Source organism: Dendrobates tinctorius, unplaced genomic scaffold (genome assembly GCF_039654945.1).
Source record: "Dendrobates tinctorius isolate UK_male_01 unplaced genomic scaffold, ASM3965494v1 ptg000258l, whole genome shotgun sequence".
In the NCBI taxonomy this organism is placed as follows: Eukaryota; Metazoa; Chordata; class Amphibia; order Anura; family Dendrobatidae; genus Dendrobates; species Dendrobates tinctorius.
The window spans coordinates 1,242,177-1,265,596 of NW_027361925.1; positions in this window are offsets into that span (position 1 = coordinate 1,242,177).

Consider the following 23,420-nt stretch of genomic DNA (forward strand, 5'->3'; position numbering starts at 1 on the left):
TTATGGTCCTGCAGCAGACACCGGAGGAATAGAAGTTGTCACCACTTTATTCCCACACAAGACTTGGGGCACAGCAGCAACGATAGTGAGCCGGGACTTGGTAGCAAGGAGTCCCCGAAGCAGGCTACAGCTGTCTGCCGTACAAGTAGAGTTCATAAGAACATCTGACAGGAGGAACTCCAGTGTAACTCAGTGCTGAGAGTACTTCACTATAGGCGCAAAAGGGAGATGTTCAGAAAAGGCACTTATGTTGGCGGAGTGTTGGAACGGAGTACTTCATCTTGCCTGGTGGTTGGCTGAGCCCCTGACCTGGAGAACATGGCACTGAGGCGGGCACCTGTATGCATCACAGACTGTGAGTAAAGCTTTGGAACTACATGCCCTGGTGTCCTCCACTTATCCCTGCACCAAAACACTCAGCACTGCTACATCGCTGTGCCTGACACTGCACCATCTACGTCTCCTCCCTATCTCTTCACCTACACTGCCCTGGGACTTCTGCCCTACCTGTGGTGGGCCACAACACCATTGCTGCACCACCCCATCTGTCCCAGAGGATCTGTCTGCAGCGTCGGCTTAACATCTTCTTTGCAGAACACCACAGGTGGCGTCACGAATCATTCACTAATAAACTTTAATCATTATCCACACTCAACTTCCCCCTTTTACAATGGACGCCCAGGGCCACGGACCGGGTCACAGCCACCGTGACAACTCCTATTGAAATCCACCGGGCCCGGCTCCGAGTACCCCGCCGACCTGGCGAGACCCTGGGGGCGCTCCATTTCTGGAGTCACGAACAGGATGACGAAGCCCGGTGCCACCGGGTTCTGTGTGCCTGAATGTTATTGGACTTAGACATTTCTGAAAATGTGCAGAATAACTAAATTGATAGACTGTAAAATGGACTCTCAAAATGGCCGCCGGCGCGGTGAAGAAGGGCGTGACAACATGGGTGGTCCTAAGAAAAGACCGCGAACTGTCCTGGGCCTCCCCTGCCTGAACTTCTATGCAACTGCAACATGGCCCACCCCCCGAGGGGTTCGTATACTGGCCTGGTATGGAGGAGTAGGAAGAAGACACCGCCCTCAGAAGGAGGGGCGAGAGCCGGTGGCGGGAAAAGAGCCCGGGAAGAAGGAGGAAGAGAGCGAGAACGCCATGATGGAGGACGGACGGAGGCCAGGAGAATGCAAGGGAGAGAGGCCACTACCATCTACAGCGCCCACCTCTACCTCCAACCTGATACTGCCACTGGATGCGGCCTGCCAGAAGGAGGTATATGAGAATCCCGGAGCATGTGGTAGAGCTGGGGCTGAGACCCTACTCTGACTTGGCGCAGCCGCGCAGGTCCATCCCAGAGGCTGTGGCAGGCGCCGAGCTGGTAACGGCTTTGGCTCAGTTGCCGGCCGCTTATCAGGCAGCCCCGGAGGTTGGGGCAGCCATCATCCGCCCACCTGTCCCCGCGCAGGAGCCTGAACCTCACCGGGAATCACCAGGTATAATCACTGCTCCTGCTATGATCCTGGTGTTAGAGACTGCTCCCATGGACAGAAATGGGCCCGTGAATGCTTGGATATCAAGTGGCAGCACCCAAATTGCACCGTGCCAGCAGCAACCAGCAGCAACAGTGGTACCACCTGAAACTGGGGAACAACATCCATGGGTACCAGCTGCAACTCCTGCGGAATCAGTGGCAGCAGAGCTACCACCAGCAGCAGCTGAAATGCTACCCTCACAGACAGCAGTTACTCCCATTGCCATTCCGTCTGCACCGGCAGCCACCAACTTAACCCCTTGGGAGAAGGAATACCTACAATTTGTGGACAATCAACAAGAAAAGGATGCCCTTCAGTTCCCCCTTTAAGCAGCCAAAGAGACCAGCTTCCACTACCCCAGGAGGGGATCCCCAATAAAGAGACACTAACTGACTAATTGTTACACAGGAGGGTATTTGCACCATTGTGCATTCTTTTTGTTATGATGTTTTCTTTAGTTTTACAAGTTTTTGCCTAGTTGCGTTGGCAGCATATTTTTCATTGAACTGCAGAGATTATGGACAATGAATGATCCACAAACAGTGTTGTATATAGTTGCACCTCTTTAGGTGCCCTTTCTTGGTTTTACATAGATCTTTTATGAATAAGAACTACCTCACCATGGAGCATAGCTCCAATCCAAGGACACTGCAAGAAATCCCGGCTGGAAGCGGTGTCCAGCACGTGCAAGAATTATTGATGTCTTAATGTGAAGTATTGTGTGATGTGTTTTATAAAAAGTTTGATAGATTTTATAGAGAGGTTACTGATAGTAGTATTTAGGTATTTGATTAGGAATGGATATTTTACAGAATTTGATAATGTTGAATAAAGATTTGAATGCAGGTGACAAACCAGGCAGCAGCGGTTGTCACCCATGTCTAACAGAGACAGTGAAAGAAAATGTGAAAGATAAAGAGAAGGACTTGAACTGGTAGTAAGTTTATTTTCATAGCACTTTAAAATTAGGTAAGTATAGATAGTCTGTTAAATGGTTTGCAGCGTTCAAGAGTGAGTGCCTCCCACATTGGGAAGTTTAGATAAGAATTGTTTATCAGCATTCCAAATTTTTTTTGTATGTTCCTTTGTTTTGTCTAACTTTGTTTCACTTGCAGCCCGCGGACGTGCTGTGCTTAACGGGGGGGTATGTGGCACCCCTGAGGGTTCAGTCGCCACAGAGGTACTGCACCTCCTCCTGAGGTGTGGAACCCCACTATCCAGGTAAGGTGGAGACACCTGACCATGCTCCAACACCTGCATCCCACACAACATAGTAGTGTAGCAAAGCACCCTTTGGTGGTTCCCTGCTTGGAACACGTAGCATGCTTGGAGGTGGGTGGAGTTTAGTCTGCACCAAAAGAGCAGGAGGAGTTTAGGATTTAGTCAGTCTGACAGAGTCAGTGGAGGAGTGAAGATCTCCTGAGTGGGATGGATGAAGGAAGTGCTGCAGCCGACCTCAGTGACCGGAGTCCGCTGGCACAGGAAAGAGACATTGATGGGAAGCCTGACTCTCTCCATAAGAAGGAAGGATTAGTACGGAACGTGAGGAGAGGAGTACTAAGGATTAGGGTTAGAGCAGAACCCTTCACAAGTTCACAGCGCAAGGCCGGGGTCTGGTCCCCGAGGTTGCACGGATACTAATGGTCCTGCAGCAGACACCGGAGGAATAGAAGTTGTCACCACTTTATTCCCACACAAGACTTGGGGGCACAACAGCAACAATAGTGAGCCGGGACTTGGTAGCAAGGAGTCCCCGAAGCAGGCTACAGCTGTCTGCCGTACAAGTAGAGTTCATAGGAACATCTGACAGGAGGAACTCCATGTCCCCGTGTCGGTCCCATCCATTGGCCCATCTATTGGCCCACCTCTGCCAGCCTTCGTTTGTGAGGGCCCATGCTCATCTTGTGGCCCCCCCGTCCCCCACCAGTTGTCCGGATGCTGTGGTTCATGATGGCAGGCGGTCCGAATGGTGCTCCTGCCCTCTTGAGTGGCTCTATGTCGGTGGGGGCGTCGGTCTCAGGACACCATCCCCGTGCCTCTGCCCCATTTGTTGCACCGTATTCTCCTTGAACTTCAAGGGTTCCCGCCAGGACGCAGTCACCGCCCACCTTCCGGTTTGTCACAGCTGGGCTCCGCCCACTACCACATATCACATCCGGTTTCCTCCAGGTCACTTCCGGGTCACCCCAGGCCTGGTCCACACCATTCCTCTTGCAGGTGTGTAAGGGGTATGGGGGCCAGTTTAATGCCCAGCACTCCTTGCTGAGGAGCCCAGCAGTCCATGGCCTAGAGCTGACAGTCACACGTGGTGAGGAATATCTTGGCAGTATCAGAATGGTAGCAGCTAACTTCATGGGAACAACCCTAAACGTCCAAGGCCTGGTAAGGAATGGAAGAGCCATTTCTTGACTTCACCTTTGGAGAGGGAAGCAGGCAGGGAACTCCTGAAGCGGGTTAGTCTGACCAGTAAGGAAGCAGCGGATCTGGCGGATATTTCTGGAGGAGTGAGCGACAGTACAGGGAATGGAATGGTGATATTCTACAAAGAATCTTGTGCTGTTTCTGTGACTAAACTGGATGAGCTGAGTAAAAATGTTTTGTTCAAGATGAACCTTGACTCTGAATATCATTGTGTGGTGTTAAAGGAAAAGGACTCCCATCAGAGTGAAATGTAACCTGACTTACAAGTGAGTGAACTGTGTGTTAATAGAACGGAGGGCCATTGTGTGCCAATACCACCACCCGCTGCCACGACTAACCCACTGGCCTCCGTTTTACTTGGCGTAGTACAGCAGGATCCGGGTACCTCACATGCAGTAAATGGAAGTACCCCTAGTGTGATAAAGATGGTGGAAAATGACGCCCTTACTATGGCAAAGATGTCAGAAAATGGTGCAGAGACTGAGGACAACTCTAGCTCCGCCCCTCATGGGCATCCTAACTTAAAAGTGGCGCGAAATTACGCAGGGCAAAGACAGTGGACGAAGCTTGAGATGCATCCCTTGGTGAGCGGTGTCCGCCCACAGTGGACACGACAAAAGGAAACGAAGCCTTGCCCCTTACAGCAGATTCCCCAGGGGTGGGCGGAGTCTGATGCTGAATGGGTGGAGTAGCCAGAATCGGCTCCACCCTGAAATGGGTGGGGTCCAGAAGAAAACCTCGTGTGCAGTAGGTGGCTGCTAGACCCGGACCGTCATCACTTACCAGAGGAGGTCGGCGATCCGGGAGAAACTGCCTCAGAGGAACTTGACCCAGAAAAGGCAGAGCTGGAGGAGACAGAACCTGAGCCAGAGGGCATGGGAGTTGTGTCAGTGGAGTCTAACGGTCGCGGAGCAATCGTGGCCGGGATGCCGGAACAGCGGGAGTGGAACGACGAGCAGGTGGTGAGTGAACCTCGGTCTCAAACCCCGGAGCGCGGACCCATCTTCATAGGTGCTCCGTCCCTCGGCCCGTCAACTCGTTACCAAGAAGGAGAGGGTCCCTTCTCATCCCCGGGAAGGCAGGGTGGATAGCAGGGGTAATTGAAGGGAAGAAAAAGCGGGAGAGAGAAATTTGGGCAGAGCTGCGCCGACAAGGAGGGGGTGCAATGGCCGGACGACAGACCAGCGGCCTGCTGGTACATACCAATCCGTCCCACAGGTATGTCTTTTTCCATGAGGCCTACATGGATGATAAGGTCTACGTAAAAGGGGTATGGGGGCCAGTTTAATGCCCTGCACTCCTTGCTTAGGAGCCCAGCAGTCCAGGGCCTAGAGCTGACAGTCACACGTGGTGAGGAATATCTTGGCAGCATCAGAATGGTAGCAGCTAACTTTGTGGGAACAACTCCCAAACGTCCGAGGCCTAAGGCCTGGTAAGGAATGGAAGAGCCATTTCTTGACTTCACCTTTGGAGAGGGAAGTCCTGAAGCAGGTTAGTCTGACCAGTAAGAAAGCTGCTGCGGATATTTCTGGAGGAGTGAGGGACAGTACAGGGAACGGAATGGTGATATTCTGCGAAGAATCTTGTGCTGTTTCTGTGACTAAACTGGACAAGCAGAGTAAAATTGATTTGTTGAAGATGAACCTGGACTCTGACTGTCATTGTGTGGTGCTAAAGGAAAAGGACTCCTGGCAGACTGAAATGGACCCTGACTTGCAAGTGAGTGAACTACCGTGTGTTAATAGAACGGAAAGCCAGGGTGTGCCAATACTGCCACCCGCTGCTACGACTACCCCCTGGCTTCCGTTTCAGGTGTAGCTGCACTGTCTGCATGGTGGGATGCAGAGACAGAATTGAGGTCCCACAATGCTGCTGCAGAGCGCGATGATTGGTCCAACCCGACCGATCTGCGTGCTCTCCAGCAACAGCAAGCCAGCAGTAGTACTCATCATTGATGCACCACCAACACCCCCAATGAAAGCCCAAAAAGAAGCTAATAAATAATGTACATTAACCCCTGCCCTCCCATACACAACCCATAATATTGAATATGTTAACGTAATACCACCCCCCACGTTACACAGCACAACATTACCTGTTATGGCTCGTAACCCACTTAATGAACCTCTTATTTCTGAAATAACTGCCTTCAACACACCCCATAGACGCAACGGGCCCAGGCATAGATGCCGCTGGTCCTCCCACTCCTCCTCAGATGATTCCCACCACCATTCCTGCTGTCCCTCTAAAGACGTTCATTACATTACCACTGCAGACATAGCTCATATAGGAGCCGCCACCTATCTCGGTCCTCTAGATGGCGTTCACCATCCACATCCGAATGGTCTGACGCATCTGAGAGTCATGACAGTCAGGCTCGGGAACATGAGAGACACCAGCGGCCACATGCTCCATTATTGGCTGCCAGCCGGAGTGAACCATCCCCACCTCCCAGGGTCTCCAGCCAATCCAACCACCAGATCAACGCCCAAACGGGAGCCGGAGCTCCTCCATCAGCATAAGTCACTTGGGCTCGGGCACACGACAGATGTCAGCTGTCATGTGCTCCATCATTGGCTGCCAGCCGGGGAGACCCATCTCCATCTCCCAGGGCCTCCAGCCAATTCAAGCACCGAACCTGAAGCATCGATACTACGGGTGCTAGAGTTCCTCCATCACCTGGAATCACCCGGCCCATATCGGATAGCGGTGAGTGTTTTGAAGCCAACGAACACAACAATGTACATTACACAGGAGAGAACGAACTAGCCTATGCTATTAAGGCGCCAGTTGAACACTTGAGTCGCCCATGCGGGTCAACCGACAACAAGGCTACACCTCGATTAGCGAGCTTGCACAAAGACATATTTTTCTGCGTAATGAGTCCACTAGGTGCACACACAGACCAAGAGACTAGACAGAAAATATGGAATAATAACTACGTTGACATATGGTCGTTATTGTCGGCAGACCAACAGACTGTAGATAAGGAAAGACGGACAAGCAAACGGCTATACGATAGAAACAGACCAAAAATAGCACAAACGATGAATAACTGGCTACAGGTCTTTGCAGTCCTAGGCTGTATTATGGGCTAGAAACATCCGGAATGTTACTCTGAATTATACATACTGTAGGTACAGTATATGAGGACCTGATATATACTTCGTATATATCCCATAGTGGTTTCACCTAGCAGCGGTATGATGAGGAGTTCCGCAGGCGGCTGGCCCTACAGCCCAATCTAGGCTGGGGAGTGAAAGCTACAGATGTGTGGCTGCGACTCATGCTGTCACAGAAGCAGCCCCCCTTTTCATCTACAACCACTAACTACTCCGCAGCCGCAGGTCAACACTCAGTGGTCGTACGAAAACCTGGGGCCTGCTGGCTACTTAACGAGGGAAACCGCCGTTCCACACGTCATGTAGATATAGACATGACTGTTCAGCTTGTGGGGGGGGGGGGGGGGACACCCAGCAGTAAGGTGTACTCATCAGGCAAACAGAGCACCTACGAGGCAAAACACAGGTGAGCGTAACTGCGATGGGCCTTTGGTAAAACCTTTACCCCAATAAAGAAGCCAGGGGCGGACACAGACTGTAGTGGGCCCAGTGCGAGAAATTTTTTGGGCCCCCCCCCCCGTCCTTCATAGGGCAACAAAGTTATGTAAACATATAGATAGGTAATATATATATAGGCACCCCCGTTTCCCTTTGTTTCATAATGCTCTCCCCCATATTCGGTCTACTTTTGGCATAGTGCTTCTCGCCCTATGTGCCCCCCCAGTTTATGCTGCTTCTCCCCCTATGTGGGCCACCAGATTCATGCTTCTTCTTCCCTCCATGAGCCGTCCCATTCATGAGCAGCCAAGCATCTCCCCCAGGGCCCCGGCATTCATGAGCAGTCATGCTTCTCACCAGGGGCCCCCCCATTCATGAGCAGCCAAGGCCGTGCTTCCCTTCTCCCCAGGCAAGGGGCCCCCCATTCATGAGCAGCCAGGCCATCATGCTTCAGTTCTCCCCCAGGACAGAGCCCCCTAAAATCATGCCTGCCATGTTCGGTTCTCCCCCACCCCAGGAACCCCCCAAAATCATGCCTGCGCTTCAGTCCCAGTCCCTCAGTCCTGCTCAGCTCTGGTAGTACTCTTACCTGAAGCAGGCAGGGCAGGCCAGACCAAGAGGATCCATCCATTCCACACTGTCCAGTGTCCGCACTCCGCACATTCTTGAACTGCTGCAGCATATGGGCAGGGGCAGGGCTGCCACTTGGAATTTTGGGGCCCCATACTGGGAAAATTTTCAGGGCCCTGTAAGACTCCGCCCAGGCTTCACCCCAGCCCCGCCTCCACCCTTCAAACTGTCCACAGTCCCACCGCCCTCTCTTGGAAAACTCCACTTCTCACCAATCACACATTAACAGTTCCCATCACCAGATCACACATATAGCCGGCAGATTTTTTTTTTCCCTAAAATATTTTTTAAGCCGCCATCACAACACTGTAGACACTTTTGGCCGAGCTCTACTCTACTGTAACCTATTAAATATTTGTTAAAATATGCAATACAATTTAGGTACATTTGTATTAATTTTTCAATTTTTAAAATGACCAATAATATCACATACAATGGACAAATACCACCGCACGATGACCAGACACAATATTACCACCACATAGTGACCTATAATTAATACCACATACAAGGAACAAATACCGCCACACCAGGACTAGACTATATATTACTACCACAGTGACCGAATAATATCACATGCAAGGAACAAATACCACCGCACCATGACCAGACCACATATTACCACCACAAAGTGACCAAATAATAGCACATACAAGGGACAAATACCGCAACACCATGTCCAGACCACATATTACCACCACATAGTGACTGAATACTACAATACTAATCAGTAACAAAAAAGACAATACTATCGCCATAAGTGCCATTATACAAAGGGGATTTGTACTTACTATCCTGTGTCTGTGTACTGGAAATACAGTGATTAATGACATTATACACAGGAGCTCTGTATATAACGTACAGGTAATACAGTGATCACTGGTGACATTATACACAGGACCTCTGTATATAGTATACAGTATATAGTGTCAGTTTATAGATAACACATTAACTCACCAGTGACGTCTCTAGGTAAAGTCCTTCATCCTTGCTTTTCATCTTTTATCCAGCACAGATCGCCATCACTTCTTCCAGCCAGGGCTCATCTCTGCATGAAATAACAGTTATCTAGAGCTCCACTTGCAGAACACATTACTTATTTCTTTCCCAACTTCTACACTACACCACATGAAGAAAAAAGGCAACATATTATCACTCTACACAGTAACAGGACTGCCCCTCCATTTAAAACAGTATACTCAAAAAATAAAATAAATACATCACTGCAGTAATAATATCCTTTAATAAGCCCCTATGGTAATAATATCCCCCATCCTGGCCCCCGTGTGTCTCATTCCTGGCTTCAGCCATATGTTCTCCCATCCCACCCTCATGAGTATCCATTGTGCCCCATATGATCTCCCCATCTGTCTCCATCGTATCCATCCTGCCCCATGATCCTGCCCCATCTGTCTCCAATCCTGCCTCATCTGTCTCCAATCCTGCCCCCTGTGTCTCCAATCCTGCCCCATGTCTCCATTTTGCCGTTTCCAATCATGCCCCTTGTGTCTTTCATCCTGCCCCCTTTGTATCCAATCATGCCCCCTGTACCTGCAATCCTGCCCCAATGTCTTTCATCCTGCCCCCTTTGTCTCCAATCATGCCCCCTGTACCTGCAACCCTGCCCCCCATGCCTCCAATCCTGCCCCCGTGTCTCCAGTCCTGCCCCATGCATCCAGTCCTGCCCCATGTCTCTAGTCTTGCCCCTTGTGTCTGCCATCCTGCCCCCTGTATCTCCAATCCTGCCCCCTGTATCCAATCCTGCCCCATCTCCACCGTGCCCCCAATGTTTCCATCCTGCCCCCTATGTCTCCGATCCTGCTCTGTCTCCATCTTACCCCCAATGTCTCCAATCTTGCCCCGTCTCTATCCAGCCCCCATCTCCATCCTGCCCCCAATGTCTCCAATCCTGCCCTGTCTCCATCTTGCCCCCAATGTCTCCAATCCTGCCCCCATTGTCTCCAATCCTGCCCCATCTCCATCCTGCCCCATCTCCATCCTGCCCCGTCTCCAATCCTGCCCCCATCTCCAATCCTGCCCCCATCTCCAATCCTGCCCTGTCTCCATCTTGCCCCAATGTCTCCAATCCTGCCCCCAATGTCTCCATCCTGCCCCCAATGTCTCCATCCTGCGCCATCCTTCCTGCCCCATCTCTATCCTGCCCCATCTCCATCCTGTCCACATCTCCAATCCTGCCCTGTCTTCATCCTGTCCCGTCTCCATCTTGCCCCCAATGCCTCCAATCCTGCCCCCAATGTCTCCATCCTGCCCCCAATGTCTCCAATCCTGCCCCCAATGTCTCCATCCTGCCCCTAATGTCTCCATCCTGCCCCATCTCCATTCTGACCTCATCTCCATCCTGCCCCATCTCCATCCTGCCCCCATTGTCTCCAATCATGCCCCGTCTCCATCCTGCCCCTGGTCCATGTGTCTCTATCCTGCGGGGAAACATAATAAACAAAAAAAAAATTCTTACCTGGCCGCTCCTGCTGGAAGATGCAGCTCCTGTGTGAGCTCAGCTAAAGGGCCTGTGGTGATGTCATCGTCATGTGATCAGGGGGCAGAAATGATCAATGGTGAAGGCCTGTGATGGGGAGACTGGTGGAGCAGCGGGTACTGGTGATACTGGTACCGGGGATAGGCAGGTGGGTACCGGTGGTGAGGGTACCTGGCGACTGGCTGGAGGTACCGATGGTGAGGGTACCAAGATGGCGGACTCCTCCTGGGCAGCTTGTCTTTTTCACTCCAGCAGAGCCTGCTTCTGCTGTAATCTTCTGTGCAGCTCTTCCACTTCCTTCTCCAGCTGCGACAGGGTGAGGTCTGCTGAGGAGCTGGAGCCTGATTCCATTGAGCCGAGAGAATCTGACATTGCTCCACAGGCCTCCTGCTGCGTTCCATCATGGCCTCCTGGTATTATGTCTTCTTCTTGACTCCTTTTCCCGCCACGGAGCTTCTCTCCACCCCTGGGGGCAGTGTCTTTTTCCCTTGCAGCCATACCAGGCTAAGACCGGACCCCTCTCTGGGTCGGCCATGACGCAGTAGCATAAAAGTACAGGCAGGTGAGGTTCATGTTGTTTCGCGCTCTTTCTTGGGTGCCACCCACGATGGCACACCTTACGTCACCGCCATGGCAGCCATATTTACAGTCAAAATCACAGTCCAATTCACAATTTAATAAACTTGTTCCTTTACACATTTTGGGTTCATCATCTCTCATATCCATCAAATCTTCGGCACACAGGACCCGGTGGCACCGGACTTCGTAATCCTGTTTGTGACACCAAAATGGAGCATCCCCAGAGCAAGTGGGGTTCTCACCCGGTACCGGGCCGGTGTCTTAAAGGGATGTGTTGTGGTGGCAGTGACCCGGTCCGTGGCCCTGGGTGTCCATGTAAAATAGGTGGAATAAAATGTATGTGTTGATAAGTGACGCCACCTGTGGTATCTAGTCAGAGGTGACCAGCACTGCCATTCAGATCCTCTGGGACAGATGGTATGATGCAGCAGAGGTGTAATAGCTCTCCACAACCAGGGCTGTAGTCCCAGGGCAGTTGTAATAGAAGTTGAGGTAGATGGTGAAGTGTTTAGGCACAGAGATGTAGCAGTGCTGAAGGGGTTGACGCTGGAAGAAGGCAAAGACACAGCTGAATGCAGTTCCAATGCTTTACTCACGTTTCTGGCATAGACAGGTGCCCACTTCAGTGCCATGTCCTCCAGGTGAGGGGCTCAGCCAACTCCCAGGCAGATGGAAGACAGCTTCCAGTACTCGCTTGCGTGTGCCTTTTTCTGAACATCTCCTTACTAGCGCTAATCTGAAGTATTTGTAGTTATGAATTACACTCAAGTTCCTCTTTCTTGCTGTTACTTAGAACTCCACTCGCATGACAGGCAGCTGTAGCCTACTTCAGGGACTCCTTACAATCATGTCCCGGCTCACACATGTTGCTACTGTGTCGTCGAGTCTTAGGTGGGAATAAAGTGGTTACAACTTCTATTCCTCTGGTTTCTGCTGTAGAACAGTAGCATTCACACAGCCTTGGATACTGGCGCCCTGCCTTTGGCGCAATAACTTAGGGAAGGGCTCTGCTCTAGCCCTATTCCCCAGCTCTCCTCCACACATTCCGTCCTTTTCTATCTTTCTTCTAAAGAACTGATATTTCTCTTCCTTTCCTTGCCAGCAGCTCCAGCTCACAGGAGGCTGCTGCATATACGTCCTCTCACTCCATCCCTCTCTGGGGATCTGCTTCTGAGTTCCCATCAGTTTTCCCCCACTCTAGTGCAAACTAACCACCCACCTCCCAGCACCCTTCATGAGCTAAACAGGGGTCATAGAGGGTGCCCTGCTGTTCTAAGGTTTCCGTGCTGGGTGCAGGTGCTGGAGTCTGGTCAGGTGTCCCCATCTTACCTGAGGAGTGGGATACTACACCTCAGGAGGAGGTGCAGTACCTCTGTGGCGACTAAACCCTCAGGGGCGCCACATATCAGTTTCAGGCAATTTTTAAAGGGAATCTGTTACCTCATTTTTCCCATATGAGATGCGGCCCCTGCCATCAGGGGCTTCTCTACAGCATTCTGTAATGCTGTAGATAAGCCCCTGATGTAACCTGAAAGATAAGAAAAACGAGTTATATTATACTCACCCGGGGGGTGGTTCGGTCCGATGGGTGTCGCGGTCTGGTGCCTCCCATCTTATAGCGATGACGTCCTCTTCCTTGCTTCTGTCACAGCTTCTGCACAGGCGAAATTCTCTACCCTGTTGAGAGCAGAGCAGAATACTGCAGTGTGCAGGCATCGGGAAATGTCAGAGAGGTCCGACACCTGCTCACTGCAGTACTTTACTCTGCCCTCAACAGGGCAGAGATTTACGCCTGCGCAGAAGCCGCAACAGAAGCAAGGCGGAGGACGTCATCACTAGAAGATGAGAGGCACCGCACCGCGACACCCATCGGACTGGACAGTCCCCCGGGTGAATATAATATAACTCATTTTTCCTATCTTTCACGTTACATTGGGGGTTATCTACAACATTACAGAATGCTGTAGATAAGCCCCTGATGGCGGTGGCCGCATCTCATAGGGGAAAAATGAGGTGACAGATTCCCTTTAAGCAGTGCGTAGCAAAAGCCGGCACTATTCCGAAGGAATTCGGGACACATTCCTTCTGAATTGGAGCAGCCACTCAAGCAGCTAGGGTGGAGTATCGGAGACTGAAGTGCAGAGAATGGGTTGTTGGAAATCCGGATGTTTCGCCAGATATTTAAGACCTGATTTGCTGAAGTAACACATCTTGTCACTTACAGGCGTATGTAAGCACGCAGTTTGGGTTTTTGGACATTCATATGTCTACTGGGTGGCAAAAAGAGTCTCCGTGAGCTCAACGATCACTGGATTTTGGCCGTTGCAGCTGAAAAGAGGAAATCGATAAACTGCGCGCTGAATTTTGGCTCATTTTTCATTACTTTGAAATCTCTTTGACCATAACAATATGGAAGAGGCCAGGAGCCATTTGGTGGGCTGCATTTCTTGCTACATGTTCACAGAATTACCAGTGGAAAAGCCAAACTTCACATGCCACAAATGCAAGCTTGCGTCCCTGTTGGAGGAAAAGTTGCAAAATCTCGAAGAGAGGTTAGCTACATTGAAGATCATTAAAAAAGGTGAAGAGTTCTTAGAGCAGAATTATCTCTTCATGTTACAGAAAGAGAAGGAATTCGAAGTGCACCTGAAGAAACAGAGGAATGGAAACATGTGACCCAGAGAAGCAGGAGGATGGGGAGGCAGTCAGCGCCCATACTGCTCAGGAACCAGTACCAGGCTCTTACGCAGGAGAACGATGAAGAAATACATCAGGATAAGACTTTGCCCGCAAACAGCAACCTTGTATGCAGGGGTGGATTAAGGGTAGCCAGGGCCCGGGGCAGTTCAGACTCTGTGGGCCCCCCTCGTCACGTGACGGGGTCACGAATCGTAGAGCCACACTCTACATAGAGAATAATGGGGCCTCCAGCACCGACCTCCACCTGCAGAGCCGCACTCCACATAGAGAATAATGGGGCCTCCAGCACCGACCTCCACCCGCAGAGCCCCACTCCACATAGAGAATAATGGAGCCTCCAGCACCGACCTGCACCCGCAGAGCCACACTCCACATAGAGAATAATGGGGCCTCCAGCACCGACCTCCACCCGCAGAGCCACACTCCACATAGAGAATAATGGGGCCTCCAGCACCGACCTCCACCCGCAGAGCCACACTCCACATAGAGAATAATGGAGCCTCCAGCACCGACCTGCACCCGCAGAGCCACACTCCACATAGAGAATAATGGAGCCTCCAGCACCGACCTCCACCCGCAGAGCCGCACTCCACATAGAGAATAATGGAGCCTCCAGCACCGACCTCCACCCGCAGAGCCGCACTCCACATAGAGAATAATGGAGCCTCCAGCACCGACCTCCACCCGCAGAGCCACACTCCACATAGAGAATAATGGGGCCTCCAGCACCGACCTCCACCCGCAGAGCCACACTCCACATAGAGAATAATGGAGCCTCCAGCACCGACCTCCACCCGCAGAGCCGCACTCCACATAGAGAATAATGGGGCCTCCAGCACCGACCTCCACCCGCAGAGCCGCACTCCACATAGAGAATAATGGAGCCTCTAGCACTGACCTCCACCCGCAGAGCCGCACTCCACATAGAGAATAATGGGGCCTCCAGCACCGACCTCCACCCGCAGAGCCACACTCCACATAGAGAATAATGGAGCCTCCAGCACCGACCTCCACCCGCAGAGCCGCACTCCACATAGAGAATAATGGGGCCTCCAGCACCGACCTCCACCCGCAGAGCCCCACTCCACATAGAGAATAATGGAGCCTCCAGCACCGATCTCCACCCGCAGAGCCACACTCCACATAGAGAATAATGGAGCCTCCAGCACCGACCTCCACCTGCAGAGCCGTACTCCACATAGAGAATAATGGAGCCTCCAGCACCGACCTCCACCCGCAGAGCCCCACTCCACATAGAGAATAATGGAGCCTCCAGCACCGACCTCCACCCGCAGAGCCGCACTCCACATAGAGAATAATGGAGCCTCCAGCACCGACCTCCACCCGCAGAGCCACACTCCACATAGAGAATAATGGGGCCTCCAGCACCGACCTCCACCCGCAGAGCCACACTCCACATAGAGAATAATGGAGCCTCCAGCACCGACCTGCACCCGCAGAGCCGCACTCCACATAGAGAATAATGGAGCCTCCAGCACCGACCTCCACCCGCACTCCACATACATGGCTGCTCTCAGTGCTGTGCGCACAGGACCTGTGATGAGGTCACAGGAGGGGAGGAGACAGGGGTCACATGATCGGGGCCCTGACACCTTCCCTCCTGTGATCTCATCAGAAGCCTTTGCACGCTACTTGTAGATGCTGCTGGTAGCAGAGCACATAATGCCGCCCCCATGGTCACTCACTTTTAGGTGGGGAGAAGATGGAGTGCCATTGCAGCAGCCAGCAGGAATGTGGTGGGGGCCCCCTTAGAAGCTCTTGTGGTGGGGGCCCCGGGGCTGAAGCCCCGCCTGCCCTGCCAATAATCCGGCCATGCGCGGTGGCGGATTATAATGGGGCAATTTACTGGCCTGGGCTGTGGGCCCCTTAACCCCACTGGGCCCGGGGCAACTGCCCAAATTGACCTCATTATAATCCGCCACTGCTTGTATGTCTTCAGAATCCTCCTGGATGGAGAAAGAAAAATGTTGTGAAGGAGAAACGGAGAGTGGTGGTCATGGGGGATTCCCTGTTGAGAGGAACAGAGGCCATAATCTGCAGACCGGAAATAACCTCAAGAGAAATGTGCTGTCTTCCAGGTGCAAAAATTAAAAATGTGTCTGACAGGATATCAGGACTCTTCAGACCTACAGATAACTACCCATTCCTGCTAATACATGTGGGGACAAATGACACAGCAAGAAACGACCTGGAAACCATCTGCAGTGACTTTGAAGACTTAGGCAAGAAAGTGAAAGAACTGGGAGCGCAGGTGGTCTTCTCTTCCATCCTCCCAGTGGATGGCCATGGAACAAGGAGGTGGAATAAGATTCTGCAGGTGAACAACTGGCTACGTCGATGGTGCCATCAGCAAGGATTTGGATTTCTGGATCACGGAGTGAATTACCTATACGATGGACTACTTGCAAGAGATGGGGTGCACCTTACGAAGACTGGAAAACATGTATTTGGAAGTTGCCTTGCTACACTCATCAGGAGAGCTTTAAACTAGAACAATGTGGGAAGGGAAGCAAAGGTCAGAAAAAGCCATAAACCTGACAAATGCTATGGAGAACTCTGCTATTAGAAGTGGTAAGGAAGAACAAAGACAAAAGAATCTAGTAAAAATATTGGAGAAAGAGAAACTGTCATGATCCATGCTGGATCATGAGAGATAAAAGTACATGTAACCTTTTTTTTTTCCTTAAGCTGTGTGGTTAAGTTTGGTTTTGCCCCCCCGGTGGCCATTAGGGTCATTGCACTGTGGTATCTTTTGTTCTAGTTTGCCCCCGGTGGTGGTTAGCTCATGGGAATCATTAACAGGTGTGATTGCTCTGGCTCTGCTATAAAAGAGTGTCAGGTGTTGCAATCACTGTTGGTGATAGTGTTAATTTCCAACCATCCTTGGTGGAGAAAGGAGTGAGAGAGAGTTCCTTGCAGCACAGAGTCCTGGTGTGAAAGGAGTCAGAGGGGATTTCCTTGCAGCTCTGACAGAGCTTGGTGGCAGCTATTCACGAGGAAAGCTGCATTCTGGTGGTGGACTCTGTTGCTGGGAGCAAGAGCAACAGAGCAAAGCTAAGTGGTGTTTCCCTGTTTGCATTTTTCACTGGTGTTTATTAGTACAGCGGTGGTGCCAGTGCCTGCACCACCCAGCTCCCTAGCAAGGGATAGGTGTAGGGTGTGCTAGGGTGACAGGTATCCTGATCGGCGCCCAGTGCGGAACCGGCCTAGGGAACATTAGGAGTGTGAGGGACACTGACTCAGGGGAGTGCAGGAGGTCTCCACATCCCCGTTCCCTATCGCAGGGCCCACCGTTGTAACTGTTTCCCTTCCCCTTGTTCTGTTGTTTTAGTTACCGGCCTGCGGGTTGTGTCACACAGGACTGGTCCACTTGACAGAAACCAATCACAAACTAAAATGTTTCTATACTAATGCACAAAGCATGGGCAACAAACAAGCAGAATTGGAACTACTAACACTGGAAAAGAAATATGATGTCATTGGAATCACTGAAACTTGGTGGAACAATACACATGATTGGAATACAAGACTAGAAGGATACAACTTATTTGCTAGAAACAGACTTGATAAACAAGGAGGAGGTGTCGCATTGTATGTTAGAAATGCGTATATCTGCATAGAGATTGAAGCTTCAGAGACTGGGAGTTCTGTGGAAACTTTTTGGGTAAGAATACAAGGACAGAACAATGGAAAGGACACCATTGTAGGCATTTACTACAGGCCGCCTGTGCAACCTGAAGATATGGATGAACTGTTTATGCATCAAATGGCCAAGTTCTCCAAAAAATATGACATAGTTGTCATGGGAGATTTCAACTATCCAGACATTTGTTGGGAATCTCTCTCAGGCAAAACTAACAGGTCAAGGAAATTCTTATCCTCACTTGCTGACAACTTTATCTTCCAAAAGGTAGGGGAGAACACAAGGGGAACTGCTACCTTGGATCTAATCCTTATAAACAGGGAGGAAATGGTTGAGGAGGTAAAAGTGGCTGGGAGCCTAGGAGGTAGCGACCATGCTATTTTAGAATTTTTAATAATTAGAGGAGGAAGACCTGTGAAGACTCAGACGTCAAGGTTAGATTTCAGAAAGGCGGATTTTGAGGGATTCAGAAAGAGAATTGGAGGGATCCAATGGCTGGATATCCTTAAGGATGAAAATGTCCAAGAAGGATGGGAAATCTTGAAAAATGAAATTCTCAAAGCACAATTGTTAACAATTCTGAAAAGAGGGAAGAATAGGAAGCATTTAAGGAAACCAGGATTGATGAACACAGAACTTAAGCACATGCTAAAAAGGAAGAAAGAAATGTTTATAAAATGGAAAGAGGGAGGCATATCTAAAGAAGAATATAATGCTGTCTGTAGAACTTGCAGGGCACAAATCAGATTATCCAACGCTGACAATGAATTGAAGCTTGCAAGAGACATCAAAAGCATTAATAAAGGATTTTGGGGATATGTCAAAAGTAAAAGAAAAGTCAACGATGCTATAGGATTCTTACAGGATGAAAATGATGAAATGGTAAGACAGGAAGTTGAGTAGGCCGAACTTTTAAATTCCTATTTTGCATCTGTTTTCTCTCAGAAAGGAAATGTAACATCAACTGTTCTTCACTGTTCTATTAAAGGAATAGAAGAATCCAGGATATCTATAAACAGAAATATAGTGAGGAAACACTTAGCTAACCTAAATTAATTCAAGTCTCCAGGTTCAGATGAATTACACCCCAGAGTACTGAAGGAGATAGCAGAAGACATTTTTGAACCCCTCTCCATAATCTTTGAAAATTCTTGGAGAACAGGAGAAGTCCCAGAAGACTGGAGAAGAGTAAATGTTGTTCCTATCTTGAAAAAGGGGAAGAAGGTGGACCCATGCAACTATAGGACGGTGAGTCTGACTTCTATACCAGGAAAGATCTTTGAACAAATTATTAAACAACATGTATGTAAGTACCTCGATAAGAATGAAGTGATTAAACAGAGTCAGCATGGGTTTGTAACTAATATGTCATGTCAGACTAACTTAATTTCCTTCTATGACAGAATCACTGATTGGGTGGATCAGGGAGATGCTGTAGATATAGTATATCTTGACTTCAGTAAAGCATTTGACAAAGTATCTCACACAATCCTTATTGAAAAAATGGCTAAGTATGGAATGGACAAGGCAACTGTTAGGTGGATTCATAACTGGCTTAGTGATCGGACCCAAAGAGTGGTCGTGATTGGCTGCACATCCAGTAGGATGAATGTCTCAAGCGGGGTACCACAGGGCTCTGTCCTGGGCCCTGTATTGTTCAATATCTTTATCAACGATTTAGATGAAGGAATTGAGGGTAAACTGATTAAATTTGCTGATGGCACAAAGCTTGGAGGGATAGCTAATACTAGAGAAGAGAGAGAGGATTCAAAAAGATATTAATAAACTGGAGCAGTGGGCAGCAACTAACAGAATGATTTTTAACAGGGAAAAATGCAATGTAATACATCTGGGCAATAAAAATGAAAAAAACATATACAGAATGGGAGGAATAGGACTAAGCAACAGCACATGTGAAAAAGACTTGGGTATGCTAATAGATCACAGACTGAATATGAGTCAACAGTGTGATGCAGCAGCAAAAAAGGCAAATGCAATTCTAGGACGTATTAACAGAAGCATACAGTCTAGATCACGTGAAGTCATTATTGCCCTCTACTCCTCTTTGGTCAGACCTCATCTGGAATACTGTGTCCAGTTTTGGGCGCCACATTTTAAAAAAGACATCAACAAACAGGAGCAAGTTCAGAAAATAGCGACCAGAATGGTGATCAGTTTGCAAACCCTGTCTTATGAGGAAAGGTTGCAGGATTTGGGAATGTTTAGCTTGCAGAAGAGAAGACTGAGAGGAGACTTAATAGCTGTCTACAAATATCTCAAGGGCTATCACATTGTAGAAGGATCATCTTTATTCTCATTTGCACAAGGAAAGACTAGGAGCAATGGGATGAAACTGAATGGGAGGAGACACAGATTAGATATTAGAAAAGTTTTTTTGACAGTTAGAGTGATCAAGGAGTGGAACAGGCTGCCACGAGAGGTGGTAAGTTCTCCTTCAATAGAAGTCTTCAAACAGAGGCTGGACAGACATCTGTCTGGGATGATTTAGCGAATCCTGCTTTGAGCAGGGGGTTGGACGAGATGGCCCAGGAGGTCCCTTCCAACTCTATGATTCTATGATGGGTGGGGGTCGGAGTCCTGTGTAGGTTATACACATGATCCTCTGTGGTGGAAGTTGTAGAGAGGGGCAAAAGGTTCATAACAGCTCATTGGCCGGGTCACCTGTCGGTTGCAGACAGGGCCATTGGCGATGAGCCCATTACGAAATGTAATTGCCTTTCTCTGCTTATATACAGTCATGGCCAAAAGTTTAGAAAATGACACAAATATTAAATTTTACAAAGTCTACTGCTTCATTTTTTCTAATGGCAATTTGCATATACTCCAGAATGTTATAAAGAGTGATCAGCTTAACAGCAATTACTTGCAAAGTCAATATTTGCCTAGAAAATTAACTTTATCCCCAAAACACATTTCAACATCACTGCAGCCCTGCCTTAAAAGGACCAGCTAACATCGTTTCAGTGATTGCTCCATTAACACAGGTGTGGGTGTTGATGAGGACAGGGCTGGAGATCAATCTGTCATGATTAAGTAAGAATGACACCACTGGACACTTTAAAAGGAGGCTGGTGCTTGGCATCATTGTTTCTCTTCTGTTAACCATGGTTATCTCTAAAGAAACACGTGCAGTCATCATTGCACTGCACAAAAATGGCCTAACAGGGAAGAGTATCGCAGCTAGAAAGATTGCACCTCAGTCAACAATCTATCGCATCATCAAGAACTTCAAGGAGAGATGTTCCCTTGTTGCCAAAAAGGCTCCAGGGCGCCCAAGAAAGACCAGCAAGCGCCAGGACCGTCTCTTAAAAGTGTTTCAGCTGCGGGATCGGGCTACCAGCAGTGCAGAGCTTGCTCAGGAATGGCAGCAGGCAGGTGTGAGTGCATCTGCACGCACTGTGAGGCGGAGACTCTTGGAGCAAGGCCTGGTCTCAAGGAGGGCAGCAAAGAAGCCACTTCTCTCCAGAAAAAACATCATGGACAGACTGATATTCTGCAAGAGGTACAGGGAGTGGACTGCTGAGGACTGGGGTAAAGTCATTTTCTCTGATGAATCCCCTTTTCGATTGTTTGGGACATCTGGAACACGGCTTATTCGGAGAAGACCAGGTAAGCGCTACCACCAGTCTTGTCTCATGCCAATTGTCAAGCATCCTGGAACCATTCATGTGTGAGGTTGCTTTTCAGCCAAGGGAATGGGCTCTCTCTCAGTCTTGCCTAAAAACACAGCCATGAATAAAGAATGGTACCAGAATGTCCTCCAAGAGCAACTTCTCCCAACCGTCCAAGAGCAGTTTGGCGATCAACAATGCCTTTTTCAACATGATGGAGCACCTTGCCATAAAGCAAAGGTGATAACTAAATGGCTCAGGGAACAAAACATAGAGATTTTGGGACCATAGCCTGGAAACACCCCAGATCTTAATCCCATTGAGAACTTGTGGTCAATCATCAAGAGACGGGTAGACAAACAAAAACCTTCAAATTCAGACAAAATAAAAGCATTGATTTTGCAAGAATGGACTGCTATCAGTCAGGATTTGATCCAGAATTATCTAAAGCTGAAAATGAATTGAGACTTGCAAGAGATGTCAAAAGCAATAATAAAGGATTTTGGGGATATGTCAAAAGTAAAAGAAAAGTCAAAGATGCTATAGGATTTTTACAGGATGAAAATGATGAAATGGTAAGACAGGATGTTGAGAAGGCCGAACTTTTAAATTCCTATTTTGCATCTGTTTTCTCTCAGAAAGGAAATGTAACATCAACTGTTATTCACTGTCCTATTAAGGGAATAGAAGAATCCAGGATATTTATAAACAGAAAGATAGTGAGGAAACACTTAGCTAACCTAAATGAATTCAAGTCTCCAGGTCCAGATGAATTACACCCCAGAGTACTGAAGGAGATAGCAGAAGAAATTTTTGAACCCCTCTCCATAATCTTTGAAAATTCTTGGAGAACAGGAGAAGTGCCAGAAGACTGGAGAAGAGCAAATGTTGTTCCTATCTTCAAAAAGGGGAAGAAGGTGGACCCAGGCAACTATAGGCCGGTGAGTCTGACTTCTATACCAGGAAAGATCTTTGAACAAATTATTAAACAACATGTATGTCAATACTTGGATAAGAATGAAGTGATTAAACAGAGTCAGCATGGGTTTGTAACTAATAAGTCATGTCAGACTAATTTAATTTCCTTCTATGACGGTATTACTGATTGGGTGGATCAAGGAAATGCTGTAGATATAGTATATCTTGACTTCAGCAAAGCATTTGACAAAGTCTCTCATACAATCCTTATTGAAAAAATGACTAAGTATGGAATGGACAAGGCAACTGTTAGGTGGATTCATAACTGGCTTAGTGATCGGACCCAAAGAGTGGTCGTAAATGGCTGCACATCCAGTTGGAAGAATGTCTCAAGTGGGGTACCACAGGGCTCTGTCCTGGGCCCTGTATTGTTCAACATCTTTATCAACGATTTAGATGAAGGAATTGAAGGTAAACTGATTAAATTTGCTGATGACACAAAGCTAGGAGGGATAGCTAATACTAGAGAAGAGAGAGAGAGGATTCAAAAAGATTTAAATAAACTGGAGAAGTGGGCAGCAACTAACAGAATGGTTTTTAACAGGGAGAAATGCAAAGTACTACATCTGGGCAATAAAAATGAAAAAAGCATATATAGAATGGGAGGAATAGGGCTAAGTGACAGCACATGTGAAAAAGACTTGGGTATACTAATAGATCACAGACTGAATATGAGTCAACAGTGTGATGCAGCAGCAAAAAAGGCAAATGCAATTCTAGGATGTATTAACAGAAGCATACAGTCTAGATCACGTGAAGTAATTATTTCCCTCTACTCCTCTTTGGTCAGACCTCATCTGGAATATTGTGTCCAATTTTGGGCACCACATTTTAAAAAAGACATCAACAAACTGGAGCAAGTTCAGAAAAGAGCGACCAGAATGGTGACCGGTCTGCAAACCCTGTCTTATGAGGAAAGGTTGCAGGATTTGGGAATGTTTAGTTTGCAAAAGAGAAGACTGAGAGGAGACTTAATAGCTGTCTACAAATATCTAAAGGGCTGTCACATTGTAGAAGGATCAACTTTATTCTCATTTGCACAAGGAAAGACTAGAAGCAATGGGATGAAGCTGAATGGGAGGAGACACAGATTAGATATTAGAAAAAAACTTTTTGACAGTTAGAGTGATCAATGAGTGGAACAGGCTGCCACGAGAAGTGGTGAGTTCTCCTTCAATGGAAGTCTTCAAACAGAGGCTGGACAGACATCTAACTGGGATGATT